Source organism: Sorex araneus, chromosome 1 (assembly GCF_027595985.1).
Source record: "Sorex araneus isolate mSorAra2 chromosome 1, mSorAra2.pri, whole genome shotgun sequence".
Lineage (NCBI taxonomy): Eukaryota > Metazoa > Chordata > Mammalia > Eulipotyphla > Soricidae > Sorex > Sorex araneus.
Genome location: NC_073302.1, coordinates 404,357,624 through 404,377,169, shown reverse-complemented (window position 1 = coordinate 404,377,169; position 19,546 = coordinate 404,357,624). Strand labels below are relative to the sequence as shown.

Genomic DNA, 19,546 nt, shown 5'->3' with positions numbered 1-19,546 from the left:
CTAAATTGTTCGAAGGGCTGTGTGTTGCACTATGTTTGCTGTAATTATCAGCTAACCTTTTGGGAAATTAAGTATTTAGGAAAAGTCCTTTAGGAAAAATTATATTAAAATAATTCATAGCTATTGTACTTGTAAAAGTCAAGTATATTACTAAGAATTTCTTTTTGGTACTGGAGATGGAACTCAGTCTCACTCAGACTCTCATGTGGAGCATGTACTCTACCACTATATTCCCAACACAAGAAATTCTCACTATTCCAAAGTCCATTCCTATCAGTACGGGAGAAAGGATACTTCTGTAATACAATACAAATTCAGAGACTGAAGTATAGTTTCACTTAAAATGTCAATCATCAAGGGCTAGAAAGATGATTCAAAGAGTTTATCTGCATGCAGAAGGTCTGGGTCTAATCCCTGGCATGGTCCCTCAAAAAATGCCAAGGAGTGATCTTTGAGCAAGAGCTAAGAGGAGCCTAAGCATTACCATCCCTGGCATAGTCCCCCAAGCACTTCCAGCAGTGTCCTCTGAGCACAGAGCTGGAAGTGTAGCACAAAACAAAACAAAACAAAAAAGTTAAGAGTAAGAAAAACTTAATTACAAACCTTGAAAATAGTTTCAGTTAACAGCAAGAGCAGCAATAGCATAATCATCACCATAGTGCCAGGAATAGAAATCATGGCAAGGATGTGCTTACCCCAATTATTTTCTTAAACTTAATTCTGTGTGCAATATAATAAATCATCAAGGTTGTTTTTTAAACAGAATTTTGGTCAAAAATGGGATTGGCTCTGATGAAATTCTTCAAAGAATAAACCAGGGGACAGGGAGAAAGCTCAAAGAGCTGAAGCACAGTCACATATGCACCAGGTCGCAAGTCAGATCCCCAGCACAGGAGGAAGTGGCCCTAATGATACCACTGAGCACAAGCAGCACCACACAACCAGTTCTTAATAACAAATTCTCAAGCCTCCACAATTTCCAACTGGGAGTGGCCTCCAAGTACAGAGTACTACCCCCAAAATACCAAACCATCCCATGTATATTTAAGAATAAGGTACTCTCCAACGTCAAACATTATAAATTCAAACTCTGGAACTGCAAGGTTACTAATTTTGCAATCTAGTTTACCTCATCACTAAAGACTCAAAATTAGCTACATACTGCAACAATCTTTTCTTCTCCTTGTGTTGGGGCCAGAAAGCAATGCTCAGGGCTTTCTCCTGGCTCTGCACTCAGGGATCATCACTCAAGGCAGACTTGGAGTGCTGAGGATCAAACCCAGGTTGGCCGCATGCAAGGCAAGTGCCCTACCCACTATACTTATCACTCCAGCCCCAACATTTTAAAGCCCATATTTAAAAAAACTGTGAACATAAAGAGTATACCATACTGATAAAGAATGTTAATGGAGAGGAAAGGTGGGAGGGATGGTATGAGGAACTCTGCAATTTCTGCTTTTCTTTTTTTTTCTGGGGGGGGGGCAGGGGCAGGGTGCCTCCCAAACAGTACTTATGAGGCTCTAGGGCCTATGCTTTTCTGTGATTGCTAATATCAACAAAATAATGTGTAAAAGAGGCTACCGTCACATATAATGGAAAAAGGCCAAAAATAACAATGCCTACTAATGGAGATAAAAATAGGCATTTATCTCTCATATCTGCTGAGGTTAAGGACAGTGGCAGAACAATGTCCCTTTCCTGTACATCCTCCCACCTATCAGTTCAATTTGATGAAAAGTCCAGTCTTTCCTAAAGAGTATTTTGCAAAATTAATGGTTCTACTCTAGACTCAAACTATGAAAAAAATTCCACTTTTAATTTCTACTTGTTCAAAGGGCAGCAGAGAAAAAAGAAATTCCAAATACTAGTGCTTAAAAAGTTGTATAGGGTCAGAGTGATAATACACTGGATAGGGCTGTTTGCCAATGTGGGTTCAATCCCTAGCATGGTATATGGTACCCTGAGCCTGCCAGGAGTGATCTAGTACAGAGTCAAGAGTAAGCCCTGAGCACTGCCAGGTGTGGCCCAAAATAAACAGAAACGAAAATGTTGTATGGGGGCTGGAGAGACCGTATATCAAGTAGTGCACTTGCTTTGCACAAGGTGGAATTGGGTTTGATCCCTCGCATCTCATATCATCCCCCTGTGCGCCGCCAGGAATAATTCCTAAGTGCAGTGCCAGGAGTATCACCAGGTGTGCCCCACCCCCTACCCCTTCTCAAAAAAAAAAAAAAAAAAAAAAGCTGTATAGATAAAAACAACAACAAAAGACCCACATGCATCGTTCAATCTAAAATGGACTACTAGAGACTGGTTCATTCTTACTTTTTTAGCCCTCAAGTATGCCACCAGGTAAGGGCACACATTTTGATGAAAACTGTCAAAGTTAGCAATAATTTTTTTCTTCTTCTTTTTTTTAATCTTGTTTTGGCTCTTTGGATCACACTTGGCGGTGCTCAGGGGTTACTCCTGAATATGCACTCAGGAATTACTCCTGACACTGCTCAGGGGACCATATGGGATGTCAGGGATCGAAACTGGGTTCAGCCAAGTGCAAGGCAAACACCCTACCGACTGTACTGTCACTCTGGCCCCGAAGTTAGCAATAATTTGACTCACACATTTTTCACTGTAATCTCAAGAAAACAACGTCCTCAGTCTGCAGGATGATTATTTGAATATTTTAATATCATTTCTTACAGACTAGAGAACTAGCAGCTTCTTCTCAAAAAAGAATGTACATCAAATTGAATAGGATTTAAACAAACCCATCTATAGTCAATGATCTCATAAATTATCATTGCCCATATATAATGATCTCATCACCTAAGACCTGAGCTACCAGAGTAATTTCCCAAGTAGTGTCTCTTCCTACTATAATTCAATCTTTAATTTTGTTGTTTTCCTTCTTTTCTCTTTGTTGTTGTTGTAATGACCAACACACACACACACACACACACACACACACATTTGGTTATAATACTAAGGTTGTAGTGTTTGCCTGTCAGAGACTCACATGCATATCTCAAACTCTTCATTATGACACTGGGGATTATAACTAGAAAGTAGTGCCATGATTACACTTGACATGTGAAGCAGTGTCAGGGCTTGAATTCAAGGCCCATGCATGCAAGACAGGAACTGTAACACTGAATGCCTTACTTCGCTGCTAATTTGACCTTTGAATGTCTGAGTGGTTCTCAAACACAAAAATATAAATTGCTATTTTTCATATTTTAAGAGTTGGGAACTGGAAATGACCATATTTCTAGGTCTCACACAAAGATTGATTTATTTAGGCCTATCCTATAAAAAAAAAAAGTTGTTTACTCTAGTGGTCTATTTTTGGTGAGTCCTTAAATGGTGAATATATTCCAAAATCAACTTATTTCCTAACTTTGACCTATTCAAAAAAAAAAAAGCACAGCATGCACAGTAATTAGAATTGAGATCCTAATTATGACATTACTAAAGTAATAGCCCATAGTAGTAGTTCAATAAGTAAAATCTTTGATTATGTCAGCCTTTTTTCTATTTTTGTTATATCCATGGCTCACTCCTCTTTGAATTTTCCAGCCGTTTTCCTCTACTTGCATTAATCCTCTTTGAGTAAATCTTTTCTTTTTCTCTTTGATTAAATCTTAGCAAACCTTCAGTGACCATTTAAGTAGCAATGCTTCCTTGAAATCTTCTCAAGTTAGACACTGCTACCACAAAACTAGCTTGAGATCTCTAGAGGACTATTTAGACCTCTTGAGGACTGTTTCATTTGTACTACACTTGATCTTGGCCAAAAGGCCAAAAAGTGATAAGGACTGTTTCATTTGTAAACAAAAATTTGACTAGGCTTTTCAAAAAAAAAAAAAAAACCTAGTCAACTATAAACTTGTTCTGCACTAATCTCTTAACCTCCCAAAGAAGGTATTACTTACATTTTTTTTAGCCACTGGTTTATATTTTGACACATTATTCTGAAATAGTTGTTAGATGTATAGCTTCCACAATTACACCATCTACTTCACCCTAAGCAAAAACTGAAATATTTATATATTAGCTCTTAAAACTGTAATGTGGTGGCTAAGATGTTATTTTTTTATTAAACCATACATTTCCTTTCCCTAATATATTTAATGCTCACATCCCCCCTTAAGATGAACATGTATCTTAAAAAACAAACAAAAAATTGGGGGCTGGAGCAATAGCACAGCGGGTAGGGCGCTTGCCTTGCACACAGCCGACCGAGGCCGACCCAGGTTCAATTCCCAGCATCCCATATGGTCCCCTGAGCACCGCCAGGAGTAATTCCTGAGTGCAGAGCCAGGAGTAACCCCTGTGCATCGCCAGGTGTGACCCAAAAAGAAAAAAAAAAAAAAAAAAAATAAGGGGCTGGAGTGATGGTACAGTGTGGGAAGGGCACTTGTCTTGCAAGCAGCTGACCTAGGGTTCTATCCCTAGCATCCTATATTGTTCCCTCCAGGTGTGCCCAAAAAACATACTTAAAAATAAAATTAAAGGGGCTGGAGCGATAGCACAGCAGGTAGGGCGTTTGCCTTGGACGCGGCCAACCCGGGTTCGATTCCCAGCATCCCATATGGTCCCCTGAGCACCGCCAGGGGTGGTTCCTGAGTGCAGAGCCAGGAGTGACCCCTGTGCATCACCAGGTGTGACCCAAAAAGCAAAAAATAAATAAATAAAATTAAAAACTTACAACTGAAAGATGTTATTTCCTTATAGAACCTTTCTTTCTTTCCCTTTTTTTTTCTTGGAGGGCAATGGCACACCTAATAGTGCTTAAGGATTGTTCCTGGCAGTGCTGGGGGACCACATCATATGGGGTGATCAGGGATCAAACCCAGATTGGCTCCATGCAAGGAAATCACCCTACCAGCACTGTACTATTTTTCTGGCTCCAGAAACTTTTAATGATACTGAAATATTTCCCTCCAAATTATGGCAACCACTACTTATAAATATAATTAAATTCAAATTCACTCAACATTTATTGGGTACCTATATACTAGGTTCTGGATACTGGGGTTCAGGGGAATGAATAGTGAAAAATTAAATTATATGTAGGGCACCTGAAGTAAGCCATAGCAATCTAATATAATCAAGGGCACCTTAATTTTTAAATAGCCATCTTTGATCAACAATTTTTGTATTCTCATTATATTAACAAGTAATGAAAATTTTCAAATGACTTGATTCCAATTTGCTTTGTTTTGTTTTGTTTATAGGTCACACCTGGCAGTGCTCAGGCTTACTCTTCCTCTGCTCTCAGGAATCATTCCTGGAGGGGTCTTCAGGACATATAGCCCTGGTACATGACAGGAAAGAACACAAGGAACAGGAAAGACACTGTGACCTATCTGCCTATATTGTATGGCCCACAAATGCTATTATAAATACCCAAATGGTCCATGGCAGAAAAACAGTTTCCTACCCTCGAATGGAGTTTACATGTAGGGAGTTGAAGGATAAGGAGAAAAAGAGATCTATGTATGGAATTATGGAACCCATTTTTTAAACTAAGATAATGAAATACATAAATGTCTTTCTCATTATGTACCTTGCTGGAGACAGGTTTTGCTAGTGTAGCCGGTCTTTCCCGCCCTCCCCCCCCCCCCAGAAGGTGTGGGTTTGGTCCATAACTAGCAGGTGGTGTTCAGGGCTTACTGCTGGCTCTGTACTCAAGAGACAGTGTTACCACTATCAGGGGGACCATATCCAGTGCCAAGGAATTGAACTGGGGTCAGCAGCGTACAAGACAAGCACTTTAACCCCTGTACTATCTCTTCGGTTCCTGAAGTAGGCTGTCTTTAATGGGACATACAATGAATGAGAAATTTTTTAATAAAGGGAAAAACAAAATGTCAAAATAAAGTTGGTAAACAAAATGTGTGTTATGAGACGAGTATTTTTGCTATAAGACAAGTTACACCCGCTTTCACTTCAAACTCTACAGCAAAAACATTAACATGAAGAAATGATAAATGAAAAGTAACCCACATGTACTGGGCTGATCTGTCAGCCACTATTATGAAAGTCATTTTAACATGAAGCTTAAGTAGCTCTGAGAAATTAGGAGCTGAACTTGCAAGTACTTTTCCCTAAACTGTCAATGAATCATTTACTTTAGGAGATAAGACACACTAACTTTAAACTTCTTTAAAGGAATGGCCTTTCAAACTAGATCAAAGAGTATCTCTTTAAACATCCATCATTCTATATTAAATTCAAATAGTATTTTAGTTTCTTAGATATTCTCAAAGTAATTACATCAAAAAAATTTTGTCTTTTAGCATAACTATCCAGTCCCATAAGATGTCAGATTTTTAAGAAATCTAGTCAAGAAGAAATTGTTACATTAACATATAACTATTTGGTTACTACACTTACAGCAACTATGTTACTATACATCAAACAATTACAGGCTAAAATTTGTTAAAATTACAGGCTAAAATTGCTAAAACAATTACAGCCTCAGAATCAGACAGGTTCTATTAAATAGGGAAAAGTAACTTTCTCAAGGTCATACAGAAAAACCTGGTCTGAGTGCAGCTTAAGAACGGTTCTGGAATTTCTACTCTTAAATTCTATGAGCAGCTTCCACTGAAGAAGTACTGCTGGAGTGGCTGGTGTACACTTGCCTTGCAGGCAGCTGATCTGGGCTCATTACCCACTACCTTATATAGTCGGTCCCCTGAGCCCACCAAGAGTGATTTCTGAGCATAGAGCCAGAAATAAATCCTGAGCACTTCTAGGGGCAGCCCAAAAACAAAACCAAATAAAAAAAAACATTTCTGGAAAGGCAGACTAGAAGTAACATTTAAAAAAAAAATGGTGGGGCTGGAGCGATAGCACAGCGGGTAGAGCGTTTGCCTTGCACGCGGCCGACCCAGGTTCTAATCCCAGCATCCCATATGGTCCCCTGAGCACTGCCAGGGCTAATTCCTGAGTGAAGAGCCAGGAATAACCCCTGTGCATCGCCAGGTGTGACCCAAAAACCCAAAAAAAAAATAATAATAAAATAAAATAAAAAAAAAATTTAAAAAAAATGGTGCAGGAGTTGGAGTGATAGTACAGTGGGGTAGGGTAGTTACCTTGCAAACCGAAGACCCAGTTTTGATCCCAGGCATCCCACATGGTCCCCTGTGCACTTCCAAGAGTAATTACTGAGTGCAGAGCCAGATGTAACCACCAGGTGTGGCCCCAAAACAAAACAAAAAAAGAGTGTTGCATGGTCCTGGGCGTTTTGATGTGAAAGTGCAGTAACTTTGTACATCAAAACCATAAATATTAACACTATTGTAACCAGGTTACCTGAATTAAAACAAAAACTTATTTTTTCAAAAGCTCTTAAATTTACGTTGAGTTCTTTTAATAAGTGTATAGTTTCAGAGTTGAAGAGATAGTACAGTGAGTAAGGCACTTGCCTTATATGCAGCTGACCAAGGCTTGATCCCAACACCACCACTTAGGGTCCCTTAAGTATTACCAAGAATGACCCTGAACAGAGAGAGTAAGCCCTAAGCACCACTAGGTGTGGCTCAAAACCTTAAAGGATTTTTAAAGCACGTATTTTCAAAATCTTAAGATTTAGAGGGAATAAAGTATGTTCTAGTACATCACTTCCCAAAGCAAAATTTTCACCAGATCTCCCATTTCTTCTCCTAATATTCAAGGCTCCCATTTGATACCAATTTGTATGGACTGCTATAAATCCAACAAAGGATTCATCAAAATAACACATGGGTTCTAGAAATCAACAGATCACCTAAATGCTGGTGAACAGAAGCACTAAATATAGTCTATCACCTGATACTACACAAAGAGCAGCATTCCCTCAGAGAATCCAAAAATACTGGCCTAGCTTTGCAAGAGGAAAGTCAGCACAGTTCTTGGGGAAGAAAAAAACCAAGGAGCATCAGAACCTAATTTTTAATTCGTGATCAAACATTAACTCTATGACATTTAGAAAATTATTTAACCTCTCTAGGTTAGGACTTGGTATATTGATGATGTGGGAGGGTGATGCAGCTATATATCCAAGGCACAAACTCAACAACACTGGAAATATGACATCTAAGCTGCAAACACCGAAATTTGTAATGTGTCTGTCAAGTGTCAAGTTGACAGGTTGGGGTGAAGGGGGTGAGGTGGGTGGAGTATGAGAACACTGGTGGAGAGAAGTTGACACTGGTGGTGGAACTGGTGTTGAAATATTAAATGCGTTTGTAAACCTCAACTATCAATAACAATAAAGTCAGGATTTTTAATTAAATTTTTTAAAAAATTTAAAGGAAAAATGTGTTTTACAAGTTGGTTAGTCTATTAATATGTTAAAAGCAAAATGTTTGTCTCAATGTTTTCAGAAAAATATTTTACTTCAGGGAGACAGGAGTCAAGGTGCTTGCCTTACATGTGTCATGTGGTAGGCCCAGTTCAATACCTGACACCACCGGAAGCAATCCTGGAGCACAGAACTGGAAACAATCCCTGAGTATCACCAGGTATGACCCACTCCTCCCCATTTACATTAAATTAAAAAAAAAAAAACTGAAGGGGAAGGGAAAAAGTTCAAAGGACTATAATAGCATGCTTGAAATGCAGGTTGATCCCCAGCAAGGGGATCCTCCAAGCATTAAAGAGAGAGTAGGGGCTGGAGTGATAGCACAGCGGGTAGGGCGTTTGCCTTGCACGCGGCCGACCTGGGTTCGAATCCCAGCATCCCATATGGTCCCCTGAGCACCGCCAGGGGTAATTCCTGAGTGAAGAGCCAGGAGTAACCCCTGTGCATCTCCGGGTGTGACCCAAAAACCAAAAAAAAAAAACAAAAAAAAAAAGAAGAAAAGGAAATTAAATAAGTGACAGGCGGTGGGCGAGGTGAGAGGTGAGCATGAAGCTGAGGACACCAGTGGCTGTTAATGTACACCAGTGAAGGGATGAGTATTGGAACACTGTATGACTGAAATTCAATCATGAACAACTTTGTAACTGTGTATCTCATTGGTGTTTTAATAAAAAAGAAATTGTTAAAACGAAATAAAATAAGGATTCCTTATTTACCATACCATAATGGTTTGGTAAAGAGCATGAAAAGAGCAAAGGTCTCCAGATGACAAAAATACCAATACTTATACTTAATATTCTAGTTTAAAATGAAAAATCTGATTCTAATCCTAAAGAAACCTTAAATGAACCCAAATTGAGGAGTGATATATAACTAGCCCCCCAAGCCATGAAAGGCTCTAAAGAAAGAATGAAGAACTCTTCCAAATTAAAGGAGAATAGTGGCTGACACTGTCAATTCCTGTGAAATCCAAATGTACTTCTTCAAATAGTCTGTGAGACATTCCCTCATAGTCTTATATCAAATCTTTTACTTAAGCTAGATGAAACTGATTTTTATTTCTTACATCCAAACAAATCACATAAGAGCAATTATTTTCAATGATGTTGCCGGGGGGCCTCCAAAACTGCATCCTGTGTCACTCAGAAGACCACCAGTCCTGGAATCTGACCTGAGTGCATGCTTTGAATGTGCCTTAACTGCTGTACTATCCCTGGCCCCAGAAGTAGAATTAAATGGTGCATGGGAAATAGCAGCCATTCAAATATCTTTTATTTCAAAAATTGTGTTTTGGTGGGACACAAGGCTGTGTCAATTCAATCAATTTTATTACTTATTTAAATTGAGGTAGCAATGCAAATAATTCCAAAAGAAACAATCTTACTTTCTCAGAAAAGTTACATATCAAGCCAGTCTCAGACCTTCATGATTTCAGGCTACAGAAGCTCAGTCCTAAGCATTCATATCAGTTACATCAAGAATCTGCCTATCTTCTGCCACATCATTTAAAGAGGAAATGGATCTTCAAATTCCTGAAGCTTGTATTTCTTTAAAAGACAGATAAAGCCAGCTAGGAGCAAGCCAAGAGGTCTCTCTGTAAACTCAAAAATAGAAGCGATTATATTTCACTACCAGAATATAAAAAAAATAGATTAGTGTTTCTCATGTGGCTCCAGATATGTGAGCTTCTGGGAAAAATGAAACTTTTCTGACAACATTATAAGTAACAATGGTAAAGTAATAATGTTTTTTTAGCACATTTCTTATTTTTTGCTTTAAAAATGTACCATCATATTTTATCTTATCAAAGCAAATAATGAGAAAAATCACAAAACATTTATTCTTTTTAATTTACTTAAATCAAGTTTAAAATAACTCATCAAGGTGAATTTTGTGTCAGATAGAAATATTTAAAATACTCTGTAAACAAAAGCCATCAAAGATTTTAAAAACTAAATTGTTTTTTGATCTGAGATAAATTGTTAAATAACATGAGAACTTGAATTATAAAATTACCTGATAAATACCAAACCAAAATAACTCAATCCTACTGTTATAATACTGGCTTGCTGCCACAGACTCAGACCTTAATGCTGCAACCAAGTTGGCTGTAACACAGGTGTGATTACTCAATATTATCTTTCTCAATAATAAACTTCAGGATCAAGAATATTTACTCTTCTGGATTAACTCTTATATTGAGCAACCATCTAAGACTGGCTAGTTTTGCTCCACTAATGACTGTTTTTCACACTGATTTATATAAAGGTCTGTTCTTAAAACTAAATGCCACATTTCAATGATTTGCAAACACAGAGATAAACATTTTAAATAAAATAATGGAGCAGGTGCTGGAGAGAGAGAGGGGCTTGCCTTTTATATGACCAACACAGGTTTGATCCTGGCGACCCAGTCCCCCAACTTCCAACAGGAGTGACCCCTGATAGCAGAGCCAGAAGTTGCCCTGAGCACCACTGGGTATGGCCCAAAACAAAAACAAAATGATGGAATTTTTACTCACTAAACTATTAAAAGGTGTAGTATCAATTTTGAGGCATCCTAAGGCAATTGAATAAAAAATGAATTCATGTGATTGACCTGTTACATCAATTGAAAATGTTTATCATCCCCAAAACCTTAAGCAGTTTTGGGAAATAACCAAATCAGATTTTCAATAAAGTTGTAATAGTCATCTAATAATATGAACATGTCTTTCCAAAACTATGTACAAATCAAATTTTACTTACAATCTATACACAGGAGAAAAAAAAAACTGCTTTCATGTCAAGTAAAGAAACTAAAAGAACTGGTTTTGAATCTTTAAATGAAAAGAATCAGGACAGAGAGAGCACTGGGATAAGGTGCTTGCTCTGCAGAATGGACCCCAGTTTAATCCCTGGCACCACATAGGGCCCCTTAAGCTCCATCAGGAATGGTTCCTGATTACAAAGTCAGGAGTAAGCCCTGAGCACTGTTAGACATGGCCTCCCAAAATAAACAAAGAATCCTGTCACCAATGGCTAACAAAAAGTTCTCTCATCTTTAAAAATATAAATAAGATCTTAGCTGAGTCATCTCTGGTTGAATTTTAAAGTACTTAGCCTAAGTATCCCTAGTGACAAAAACAATTTTGGTTAAGTCTACCTCTTTAAATAATAACCATTTTATGGACCAGAAAGAGAATTCACAGGCTGACTCCATTATCACAAGCAGGAGGCCCTACTAAATCTCCAGCATCACAGTCTCCTGAGCACCACCAGGAGTGACTTCCCTAGCCTGCAGAACTCAAGGAGTAGCCTCTGTGAGCCCTACTGAAAAATTTTAAAATACTCAGTTTAATTGTAATAGCAAAATTTTTGCAGTCAAATATTGCCTGCTTCAAATTAGTGCACTAAAAACAACTTTCAAACACAAATAGTGCAATTTCATATAATTTTTAAATGTAAAATTTTGCATTAAAAAAAAGTTTCTCCCAAAATACAAAAGTGCAGCAAAACATTCCAATTTTAAAACCCCGCATAATGCTGGCCAGCATTTATATAGCAATATCAAGAAAGTAGTCAACATAAAACTTTTACCATGTAGTAAAAATAATTTTATATTCAGAGATGGGGTAAATAATTGTATATTCAGCATTAAAAAGTCTGAATACATTTATTCTAATACATGACAAGGAACAGTCCTGATCACCCTGATATTTAAAATGTAAATGTATTCTCTTAAACAAAAGCTTTAAACTCAACAAATAACTGAACACTGAACACCTACCATCTGCTAAGAATAAATTCCATGGAGATAAAAACTGTTACATTGAAATATTTTTTAAAATAAACTTAGCATCTCTTAAGAAAATTCCTCTGTAACATTTCTTAAGCAGTTTTTGATAGCTCTTCAAAGTCTCTTGGCTTTTTTATACAATGTTTTAAAACACACAATGGTAACATTTAGTTACAGTTCTAGCTTCCAGAAAAGCTGAGCTGGTAAGTGTTAAGGGATTTACATAATACTTTAAAAAACAAAACCATTGGTCTAAGTTTGATGCATGAAAATGAAAACAATCTTATAAGTAGTCAATTTAAGAAGTAATAATTCTACAACGATTACTAAGATATGTACTGTGAGAAAGAATTTCTCCTTATTAACCAGCTTTTTTTCTCACTTCAACATTTTTCAGATCCAAGAAGTCCTAGAGCCAATTATGATACATGGCAAAATTTTTCTGGCTGAGAGATGTGAAGACAGATAGCCAAAAATTTTGGAAAGCTTTAACACACCTAAACAGCTGAAGGGAAACGGTGGACTAGCAAAAGCTCTAAACTTAAATGGATATAAAAGAAACCCTATAACCTACACAGACAACAAAAAGATCAAAAGTAGCCCTCTAAAAATAAAATTTACTCTCCAATTACACTTTGATTTCCAACAAATTCACATAAACAGAAAACTAATCGCTCAAACTCAACAATCATAAAAACAAAGACCATTTGACTAGTTTCCCCCCAAGCTATCAGACGTTTCAAAACTCTGGAAACATAAAGACTTAGCAATCCTAACTTGAAGTCAATTAGGACATACACTAATAAAAAGCAAACATCTATGGTCATATTATTTCTAAAATCATTTAAAACAAAAAGCAATATGCTGTAAAGAGCTGTTCTTATAGGAAACAAAACTATCCAAACAAGCAAAAAGGAAAAACAATCCAAAGAAAGGAAGCAGTGAATATGAAGCAGAGTGAAGTCAGCTTTTCTTATAATTTCTAACTGGATATTGTTTGTTTGAAGCCAAATTAAGTCCAAATGCTTTGTGTCTGGTTCTGACCATGGTCATGACCATGGTCACTCAAGAAAAATTCAGTAACAGAAAATGTTCCTTTCTGTGGTTGCATAAAACCAAATTTCCATAAGCATATGATTCCTTATTATTACATAGGAAGCTTAAAGATTCAACCTTAACCACAGATCTTTGCCACTTAGTCTATAAAATATACAATCTTTATACAGCAGTTAAGGAACTGGGCCTCCGGGATCATTCAGAGAATAACAGAATGAGTATTGACCCCAAATTCCTAAATAAGCCCTCACTACTCATGATCAGTTCTCTCTAAATAATGACATATTTTGAAGATTTCTCAGTAAGGTTTTATGCTCAGTCATCCAAAATGAAATCCCTAAGCCAATTTTCCTAATTGTCTCTGCAATTATTTTGCAAAATAAAACTATCAATCTAGCTTAAATGAACATGATTCTCTTATTTCACTGTAAATATTTTAGAGCAGAACTTACAATGGAAAGGAGAATGATGAAAGGGTGTGTATGCTCCAACCTTTAAGTACTTACTACTGCATTGAAAGGCACAGCTTTCAGGAGCTCCACAATCAGAATGATCATTAAATGCTATTAATGGCCCTCTCATACCTCACAGCACAGTTCAGGCCAGAAGAGATCAACCTCATACTAAAGAGATGAATTCTTACCATCCACTTTTAAAAATACACTTAAATGATGCAACTTTAATTTTCTGCCTCAATATGTGAGATTCTAAATTAGCATAAAATGGACTCAGGACCCTATTATGGTATGACTTTTACTTCAAGTCTATTAAAACTGAGTAAATTCCACATCCTATAATAGGTAAATGGACATGTACAGAGGGCTTGGGAGGGGCGGGTACAGACCAAGAACTAAAGCCTTACTTTTTACATTCACATAATTATAGTATACTAGAACACAATTTTAAAAGGCATCAAGGCAAAGAACTACGTTTTACCAAATACAAAACCATGAAAATTCTTAACACACAGAAAAACCTGGATGCAAACTATAATAGTAAGAAGGACAGTCATCTCCACACCAATGAAGTAACAGGTTTGGGCTTGTTTGCACAGGTCCCTAAAAATTAATCTGCAACAGAACAAAACCCCACATTCACAAAACTGGTGGAGTTGAATGGGAAATGTTTCACTCTAGATTAAAATGACTACTGATACGAAAAGGGTGCACTTACTAAACCTTTTAATTTACTTTGGCATACTAAATAAAAGAGGATTAGATCAAATGGTACAAAAGCTATTATGCGCCCCCAAATTATTCTTTTAAACATTTAAGCTTCACCAGTATAACATCTAAGGCTACCTGAGTTTTAATTTTTTGTTGTTGTTGTTAAAAGTACTGTCATTTAAATTTTTCTCTCAAGGAAAAAAGAATCTACTAAAAGCACACCATTCTGATTTGCAGGAAAACCAACACTTTCTTTTTTTTGTAACTGGTTTGGGAAAGGAAAAAAGCACGGTCTTTTCATGTAAACATAATAAGCCTGTAATATGCTGCAGACAAATGCACTGCATGGGGTGTGGAGGACCCGAGCTGATTAGATTACCACAACATCAGCCTGGGGCCGCCATTTTTAGAATCAGTAAAGGACAAAAGAGGGAAATTTCACTTTTTACTCTGTATATCAGGAAGTAAAGCGGCAAGGGGGCTCTATCTCAATTAGGTATTGATGTCTCCAGCCTCGAGTTGAATGCACCTCCCTTAATTCTCGGCAAGGTCTCCAGAACTCCGAACACCTTTACGGATATTCACCTCCCTTCTCCAACAACAACAACAACAACAAAAAAAGGTGGCGTGTGGGGCGGGGTGGGGTGTGGGGGTTACTTTAGCAAGCTGCCTCCCTCCGACTTTAAAAACTGGACCCTCCGTGAGCGCCCAGCAGGAAGAATAGGCTCGCCACCGACGCCCGGGCTAGGGGACGCGAGCGCTCCCCGGCTTGTTGTTCCTCGCTCCCCCTCCCCCGGGCAGCACAGTGAACCGTTTGTTTCCCCGACTCGACTGGCCCGGGTGGGTGCCAGCAGCCCTCGGTGAGAATCAGCTTTTCTGAAACGGGCCATATTGTGGCTCCCGCAGGCTCCCGAGGAACCTGGAAGCCGGCGAGAATGCAGGAGTGGTGGTAGTGGTGGTGGTGGTGGTGGTGGGGGAGACCGAGACGGCTGGGGACCCGGGAAGACCACCTCCGGGGCTGGCTCGCCCACCGCCCGGAGAGGAGAGGAGCGGTCCCGCTCGCCCCACAAAAGAGGGAGCTTGGCCCGGGGGGCGCGGGGCGGGGCGGGGTGGGCGCCGTTCTCAGAAGCCCCTGGGTGGTGGCGGTGGTGGCGGTGGTGGCGGTGGTGGCAGTGGCGGCGGTGGTGGTGGAGAGCAAATGCAGCCCGGGCCCGACACGGCCGGGGAGAGGCAGATGGGGCCGGCCCCGGCGCTCCGCACCTGACCGAGATGCGCCGGAGTCCCGGGAGCGCCGGCCGGCCACCGGGACGGCTCGGCCAGAGGCGCTGCCAGCAGCAGCAAGCGCCCTCCGCGGCCCCCGGCGGCCTCGCCCCGCTGCCGGCGACGGAGTTCGCCCCCTCCCTAACTCCCACTCTCAAGGGGGTTTAACTGCCAGTCCCCCCTTCCCCAGCCCTGAAAACCCGCCATAATGCGCCCTTCCCCGGCGGCGGCGGCGGCGGGGAGAAAAAGGACAAATCCCGGCCCACCCAGCCACGTCCAGCCCCGACCCAGACACCTGAGAGTCCCGCGTCGCCTCCCACTCACCCCCCACCCACCCACCCCGGAAGGATGGAAGCGGAGCGAGCCCCCTAGCCCGGGAAACCCCCCGTCCCTGCGTCCCTCCGGTCCCCCCCGCCAGAAAACTCCCCGGGAGACGACATGGCACTGACCTGTGATGTTCACACACCAGGCACCCGAACCCCGTTATTGGCGCGACCCCCACGGAGTCTCTCGGCGCCTCCGCGACCAGGCGACCCCTAGACAGCAGCCACACTGCGGACGCGGGACCCGGCGGTTCCACACACCCCCTCCCCAAACAGCAGCGCGCAGACTCTTCCACCGGCAGCCGAGGCGCAAGGGGAGGGGGGCCCCCGAGTCCGTCCACGGGAAATGCAGAGATGACGGCGAGGCTGCTCGCAGTGTCTGTGGGCCCCCCCTCTGTTCGCCGTCCGCTCCCGAACTCAGGCACCGTCTCCGACTCGGCCCCCTGCGCCCGCTCAGTGTCACTGCCTCTCGCTCTGGGAAAATGGCGGCGACGGCGGCGGCGGCGGCCGCGGCGGCGGCGGCGGCGGCGGCGGCGGCGGCGGCAAGTGCACGGGGCCCGCCCGCCCCGCTCCGCAGGGGCAGAGGGGGAGGGGACGAAGCTGCCCGCCGCCATCTTGCTTGTGGGCTTGCCGCCCGCCCGCCCGCGGCCTTCCCCCACCGAGGCTCGCAGGGTGGGCCGCTGGAAGCCAGGCAGGTCGGCAGGATCTTCGGCCTTTTCACAACGGGTGCATTCGGACACTTGACCGGAGGTTAGGGGACGTTTCGGGACTTGGGTCTTTAAGCGCTTTTTTTCCCCCTGAGTCACCCCCTCAGAGCTGGATCTCGGCGAGCGTGAGCTGCAGAGCGCCTCGGGGTGGAAGGCTATCAAAGGCCGTCGGGCGCCCGGACGACCCCTCCGCGGCCACTCCACGCCGCGGCTGCCCCCCTCCCCCCGCCCCCGCTACCCAGGGACGCAACTTTCTCCCACTCCCAAAGCCCTGGGTCCGGCCTCCCTCCCCCCGCCCCCAGCCTGGCCTCCAGCTCAGGGTGAACTTGATTGGGGTGTCACTCGACGCCCACTAGGGGCCGAGGCGGCTCCACTGCGCAGGCTCCAGGCGCCGGATAAAAGCGGAGCTGGCGAGTCCTGCTTCGTCTGGATGGAGGAGCGAGAAACCGAAGAGCTGGGGGCCGCGGGGGGGGGGGGCGGAAAGGTGCGAGAAGGAAAGCCACAGGGGGGGTGGAAAGCCACCACGACAGTCTGCGCTGCCTCCCTGCCACCGTGTCTCGTGGTAAAAAAAGCCGCCGTCGCCTTCGGTGCCGTTGACCGTTGCTGCCTCCTGCTTGTCGGCCTTGGGGAAGAATTTCCCCCGCTGGGGGATTACTGTGTGCGGGAGGGGAGAGGGGATTCGTGTGATGTGGCGGTGATTACAACTAGGGAGGAACGGAGACGGGTTATCTTGAAGGCGAATGACGGGGGAGGGGGAGACCAAAAAAAAAAAAAAGCATTTTTTCCCCCACTCTTCCCCCGCCCCACTACCAAAATGACACGGAGATTCCGGCTCTTGTTTTCGGGGGGTCTTTCCCCGAAATGGCGGTTTCCTTCTCGCCCCACGGAGACCCGGAGCTCCGGGTACGCGGAGTGGGGAGAGGCAGAGGCGGTCCCTGGGGCCAATCAGCGCCCGAGGCGTTCGCCTGGGCGCGCTCTGATTGGCTCACGATGACCTCATGCTGCAGTACGGGTGGGGCTAGAGCCGCGGAGGGGCGGCGGGGGGCGGGGGGCTGTGGAGGAGGGAGGCTGTGGCAAAGGCAGAAAGCGAGAAGTGACGATGGTGATCGTTGCTGCCGCGGCCGCTGTGGACCCCAAGCAGGGGCGAAAGGGACTCTCAAGGCGCTTCCCTGGCCATTTCCTCCTCTCCCTGCGCGAGGTGAGGGCCCCGGCTCGGCCTCTGCGAAACCTGAGGGGCGCTGGCGCGGACGAGGAGACCATCTCTCCCCTCCCTCCTCTCTCTCCCTCTCTCCCGTGACTTTTGTTAACTGCGTCAGGGCAAGATGGCGCTGGGTCTCTTTGGGGCGCGGGGGGAGAGGCACGTCCACCGCCGCCGCAGCGCATGTGACCGGGCTGCATTCCTGTGGGGTTTGGCTCCGACCCAGGCGAGGGCGGGGGAGGGGAGCGGGCCGGGGCGGAGGAGACTGTGGTGCGGTCGGCGTTGGCGGCCTGAAGAGGAAGAGATGACGGTTGGCGAGCGCTTTCCCTCCCCTCCCCCCCCACCCCACCCCTTCCCTTCCCCCCACGCCGCTAAACAGCTGCGGCCCCCGGGGACGGCCCCCAAAGGGACACTCCTTACGGGGTGTGACGGCTGTCGGGGAGGAGAAAGGTTGGGCGCCCTATTTTCTTATCTGCCTTTCTCCTTTGCCAAAGTGGCCTTACGTAAGGTGGCGAGTGCCGGCCTCGGTGCCCTGCGAGCCGCCCGGCCGCGCGCGCTGCCGGGCCCGCCCTGCCCGGGGGTCGCGGGGATGCCCCCTGAAGGCCTCGGGTCTCCAGATCCCAGTGGAAACGGCCTCCCTCGGTTTGGAAGCAGGTGTTATAGGGGTCCGGGACCTGCCCCTCCCCACCCCGCCCCCGCCGGGGCCTTTTCCTAAAAGCTCAAAGAAACCAAAGAATTGCACCGGCTGGATGTTGAGTGCTCGGGGTGGATTTCGGGCCTTCGCCGTGTCCCCAACTTCTGCCCAACCCTCCCTCCCTCTCCCTCCCCCGCCCTGTATCCTACGAGAATATGTCACCTTCGTGGCTTTGTTTTTCTTGTGCCACTTAGGCCTGATTAGTCATAGTTAAGAGTCGAAAGGCTGCTGGGCTTCCCCTCTGTTGCAGTGCTGAGGGGTGCTTTCAGGACTTCTGTTCTCTTGTCTTAAACCGTCGCCGCCCTTCTGTGTGGTTTTGAAAATAAAAGATGGAATTCTAATCACTTTTGGTAAATGTTCTTCATTGAAATGACCTGCACCGTTATTAAAGCCTCCGTCTCTAAATCACGCATATCTTATTTGAGCTTGAGCATCTGGTGTGGGTTCTTCAAACCTTGATAGAATGAAGATCTCCAGCAGTTTAGAAGTTTTGTGTGGTCTGTATTGGCAGATGGGGGGGGGGAGGGCGGAGGGACGCGGGGAACAGCTGATTGTTTCCCCTGTGCCAAACCTCTGTAGTAGCCATCAACTAATATGTTAAAGGCTGCGGGAAGTAGAGAGATCAGGGAGTTACCGAAACCAAAGGATCATCCAAAACCTTTTTTGACAAGGTGTTTGCTGAAAATATGGGCTTACCCTGGGGTCAAGGTAGTGCTCTTCTCGGGTGTTGACTCTAGATAGTTTGGAAATAAGTTTTGAGTTTTTAATTCACTGTTTTACTCAAATCTTTAGATGTTGTTGTGACTCTTTTAAGTAACTGACCATAAATTGAACTACATATTAAACAACAGGTCAGAGGTTTTAAAGTTCAGGGCTTTAAAAATCCTTGTCAGCTATAAAATGGGCATTTAGCTATAAGAACTGAATAAGGGTGTTATGTTTAAGTAATGTTTCCCTTTTCCACATAGCAACGTTTATTCCTGCTTAAGGAGAGGGACTAAACAGGAAGTAG

General features: G+C 43.5%; 1 protein-coding gene across 4 annotated transcripts in view; it reads right to left on the bottom strand.

Moving 5' to 3' along the window:
• Positions 1-16,449, bottom strand: part of KMT2E (lysine methyltransferase 2E (inactive)) — an 85,001-nt gene extending 68,552 nt beyond the window's left edge. For 3 of the 4 annotated variants that reach the window (XM_055130706.1, XM_055130700.1, XM_055130713.1), the window contains exon 1: positions 16,062-16,449. The gene's annotated coding sequence lies outside the window, so the exon portion shown is untranslated. The remainder of the gene's footprint in view (positions 1-16,061) is intronic. The other variant, XR_008629163.1, reaches the window with a different exon arrangement.
• Positions 16,450-19,546: the final 3,097 nt, after the last annotated feature.